This window comes from Coenobita brevimanus, chromosome 111 (assembly GCF_032717465.1).
Source record: "Coenobita brevimanus isolate Jiangsu-jjx chromosome 111, ASM3271746v2, whole genome shotgun sequence".
In the NCBI taxonomy this organism is placed as follows: Eukaryota; Metazoa; Arthropoda; class Malacostraca; order Decapoda; family Coenobitidae; genus Coenobita; species Coenobita brevimanus.
Window position 1 is genome coordinate 11,935,640 of NC_137064.1, and position 5,143 is coordinate 11,940,782.

General features: G+C 40.2%; 1 pseudogene; it reads left to right on the plus strand.

The window, feature by feature from the left end:
- The first annotated feature begins 2,669 nt into the window (after nt 1–2,669).
- Nucleotides 2,670–2,787, plus strand: LOC145417911 (5S ribosomal RNA; annotated as a pseudogene).
- The last annotated feature ends 2,356 nt before the right edge of the window (nt 2,788–5,143 follow it).

Here is a 5,143-nt window from a genome sequence, read left to right on the forward strand (position 1 = left end):
AAGCTGCATTTTCAGAACCACTTCATTTAGGGACAAAATCTGCTCTTTTTTAATTAAATCTGTCCTATTTATGTATCTTTTCTCCCACTCCTCCATCACCTACTAACACCCCCATTTCAATGATCAGGTGATCATTCCCCACAGGGCATCGGTACTTTATACCATGCACTTCACTGGGATCTTTTGTAAATATTGATGCCAATATCGAAAGTTCATCCCCTCTAATTCTTGTATTTTCAGCACTATATTGAGATTCCATATTTTTTATTACAAGTTTCATTAATTCGTATCCTCAAGATTCTTCACTGATCCCAACACCCATTCCCTCTCAATTAACGTCACTGCAGTTGAAGACTCCTGTCAGTGCCATTCTATTCTGCATGTGTTAGCAAAACTATCACATGCAGGCATGCTCTCATCAGATGTTCGTATTCCACTCGCTTCCACTTTCTTGTTAGAAAAGGCATTTACGTGCATGCCCGTCAGAACTATATTTCATTTCCTACATCGTTGATATTTAGGCCCTATATCATTTCCAGGATATGGAGAATGTAAGTGCATTCAAGTACTTGGGTAGTGTGATGAGTAAGGGTGGAACTTTGGGGGATGAAGTACGTGAAAGGGTACAGGAGGGAAGAAAGGTTGTTGGTACACTGAAAGCAGTGATGAGAAATAGGGAGGTGAGTATGGAAGTTAAGAAGTCACTGCATGATGGTATTGTGATCCCTACCCTGACGTATGGAAGCGAGGCGTGGACCTTGCAAGAGGGGAACAAGTCAAGAGTGAGAGCAGTGGAAATCAGTTACTTGAGAGGAGCATGTGGAGTGACGTGGAGGGACAGGTTGACGAATGAAGAAGGGAAGGAACGTTGTGGGGTAGATGTGGATGTGGTTGAAAAGATTAGGAGAAATACACTGAGGTGGTTTGGACATGTGGAGAGAATGGAGAATGAAAGACTGACTAAGAGGGTGTATGTAGGTGAGGTGGAGGGAGGGAGAGGGAGGGGTAGACCGAGGATGAGGTGGAGGGATGGAGTTGAGAGGTATATGAGGGAGGGGGGGGTGAGTTGGGGGGAGGGGAGTCAAATGGTGGGTGACAGAGTGACTTGGAGGCGTTTTGTCTGCGGCCACCCTTTGCGGGATTAGGGCGTCGGGCTATAGATAGATAGATAGATCATTTCCAGGCACTACCGTTTTATTATTTCCAAGATTTATCCTCCTCACTCTTACTTATTAATGAGTAATAACCTGCACATCTGCAAATTTTCCTTCCCCATCCTTCCTTCACATATTGTACGAGTATTCCTCTCAGCCTAGTACCTTCCTTCAATGTCACTATTTAATTTGGTTTCATTTAGACATAAAGCTTTTGGCTTCTTATTTTAATCTCCGAATTCCATTTTCTTGGCCATGAACCCATCCTTGTTGCTGCACATGAACTTGAAGATGTTTAATTCGACTACCATTACCATTTCCATTATTACTTTCCTTCCACTGTCCACTTCTTTTATCCCTATTGCCTCATTGTTTATATACCATTTTTTTTTTTACCTTCACATCCATGACTAAAAAAAAAATCTGTTACTCTATTTCTTCTTTCAACATTTCCCCCCCCCCCCAAGCAGTGACGATCCCCACCACCACCACAATTTAGATCCTCCTAAGCATTCACGTATTATTTTCAGCCAACGCAAATTATTTATTTCCTTAACAACTTTTTTTTTTTTTTCTCATGTTGTCCATGTCTGCTCTTTCATATACTGGCTAATTCCTCTTTCTTCGGATATCTCTTTCTCTCAGTGTCTCTCCTCAGTACTAACGGTACTTATATTTCTCTTACATATTCTCTTTTCTCTCATTCGAAGCAGTTTTCCCTGTCTGGTCTGCCTCATTATCTCAGTATATAATAACATATTTGTTTCTTTCCACTGCATCTCTCGCAGCCTAATCTTCCCTCGCATAATTCTAGTAACTTCATCCTCTGGTCCTCTCTTTCTTATGACAGTTGCGCTCGCGAAGCGACAGGTGTTATGATTTTAACTGTGTGTGTGTGTGTGTGTGTGTGTGTGTGTGTGTGTGTGTGTGTGTGTTCTTTCCTAACTGTTCTTACTAATTGTATCTTTATAGGAATGAGTCAAGCTCGTACTGTCCCGTGTATTAACCCATTCTATCAAACATCTATGTTATGATGATGCAATTTCTGTACGTTTGTTGTTACCGTAGAACAGCAAAAACGGTGCAACATAGCACACTTTTGATTAAAGTACCATTAAATTGCTCTAACTTGAAGAATAAAGCAATTTCCAGTCCAGTCAGCCCACCGGTTCCTGAGTTATGACTCATTTCTGTCCTTTTGTTTCAAATTTAGTATTTGCTTTTAGTGGAGAAGTTGGATGGTCCTTGGTCTGGCACTGAAATTACCAGCATGACAGAAGAGAGAAGAGTGGCTTGTTTGTCTTATCACTCTATCTTTCCTTATAGTTCTAAAATTGTATACTATAATGCTATATTATAATTTAGTATAACAGCAAACACTATCATGCCTCTCTCTCTCTCTCTCTCTCTCTCAACTGGCGTCCCAGCAGGATAAAATAAGGGAAAATTCCTCGCTCTGTCTTGCTCACGACATGAGTAATTCAGATTTCTGTTATCTCTCGACTGAAAATAGGAATTAACGACATCTAGTGTTGAGTACACCGCTTCCCGTCCAATCAGCGAAGTTAAGCAACGTTGGGTCTGGTTAGTACTTGGATGGGTGATCGCCTGGGAACACCAGATGCTGTTGGCATAACATTCTCCCTGAGTGTCAAGTGGGGTTGGTGGAGGATTAGTGCCCCTCCCTGTAAAACAATTAACTCTAAGCCCTTGTTCACCCCGTTTGGGATACATGGCGTCTGGCAATGAATGAAATGATAATGGAGGCGCCTTCGGCGGCCTTTAATTAAAGCTAGTGTCCTTAAATTTGTTAATAGTTTTGGCACACACTGTTTGACGTGGTAGTGGATTCCACTAATCAGTTGTCCTACTTAGGAAACTGAGTTGCCTTACATTTTTATCACACCTCTTTTTTGCAGCTTTTTTCAGTGTCCTTTTGCTCATGCTTCCCCATAGGCTATATACTAGTGATGTGTCGGATGCCAAATTTTAGAGCTCCGTGGAGGCGGAGGCGGAGCCGGATATCTGTTTCTCATAAAATGCGGTTGCGGATAAAATTGCGTAGGTTAAGATATTAATTTTTGCGGACGCGGACACAACTGCAGATTATTTTTACCTCCATGTCCGCGGTTGCGGACGCGGACGCGGATTTTTTTTTTTTTTTTTTTACACATTATGAAATAGTATTGGCTTTAGTCCAGATATGCCTATATATTAACATAGCACGTGTAACTATTGCGACAGATAGATAGGTAGGTAGGTAGGTAGGTAGGTAGGTAGAGAGAGAGAGAGAGAGAGAGAGAGAGAGAGAAAGAGAGAGCTAATAGAGAAGAAAACAGAAAGAGGAAGAGCGACTGGTAGGTGAGAGGAACGGAGAGGAGAATTGTGGATGAAAAGGAGAGAGAAAAAGAATCGTGACAAAAAGAGAAAGGAGAAATATTGGACGGGTGGAGCAGGGATGGATCCAGGGGGGGGGCGAATGCATCCCCCCCACCAGCCATGCATCATTGAATAAAGAGGCAATTTCAACATTGAAATATCAGCATGTCGCGTCAAGTCTTTGATTGAATCAGTGAATCAGACCCCCCGACCGAAAATTCCTGGATCCACCCCTGGGGTGGAGATCAGCAACCTCTGCGGTTCTTTGACGCGGAGGCGGTTTTTTATTATCTGAAAACGCGGTGGCGGATAATGATGCAGAGTTTTTGTTGTCTGAAGACTCGAACGCGGAGAGTAATGCGAACATTACTGTATTTTCACTGCGGAGGCTCGGCGGAGGCAGAGGTGGAGGCGGATACCCCATACATCACTACTATATACTCATTTATGGCTATTTTCTCTTTCCATTTGATGCATTTATGTAACATAATCATGTCTCCTCTTTTCCTTTTCTCTTGTAAAGTTGGCAGGTTGAATTTTACTAGTCTTTCCTCATAGCTTAAATCCCTTAAGCTTGGTGCCCATCTTGTAGCTGCCCTTTGTGCCTTTTCAATCTTATCTATGTGTTTTTTGAGATGTGGATTCCAGAATACTGATGCATACTCCAAGGCTGATCTAATGAATGATGTGATTATTTTTCTCAGCATGTCTTCATTTATCTATGTGAATGATATTCTCATATTAACAAGCAGTGTAAACATGTTCCGTACTTTCTCACTGATGTGGTCAGAGATAGTCTGTTATTGATTATCAGTCCTAGGCCTTTCTCCTTGTCTGATGTGTGTAGGGTTGAACTCCAAGTTTATAATCCCAGTTTGGTCTTTTTCCACTTTTATCAAACTTGATACATGACATTTGTCCACACTGAATTCCATTTGCCATCTGTTGCTCCATTCATGAAGCATATTTAATACTTTTTGTAGCTCTCTGCATGAGTCTGTGTTTGTAATTCTCCTTTGTATTTTTGCATCATCAGCACACATATTTAGATAGCTTCCATTTCCAATGTTGCTGTTAGTGTCATATATAAATATATAAATATATATACATATATATATATATATATATATATATATATATATATATATATATATATATATATATGTATATATATATATATATATATATATATATATATATATATATATATATATATATATATATATACTAAAAACAGAATTGGTGCCAGCACTTAGCCCTGTGGAACTCCACTAGTCACTTCTCTTCATGATAAGTAATTTCTCCTAAGTACTGTTCTCATGTCCCTTTTTCTGAGAAAATCTTTCATCCAAGAGTACAGATTACCTTGGATTCGTCCTTTATGGTACAATTTCCATAAAAGTCTAGTTGCTCCATTCATGAAGCTTATTTCTCTTTGTAGCTCTCTGCGTGAGTCTGTGTTTGTAATTCTCCTTTGTAATTTTGCATCATCAGCAAACATATTTAGATAGTTTCCATTTCCAATGTTGTTGTTAGTGTCATTTATACATATACTGTATACTAAAAACAGAACTGGTGCCAGCACTGAGCCCTGTGGAACTCCATTAGTC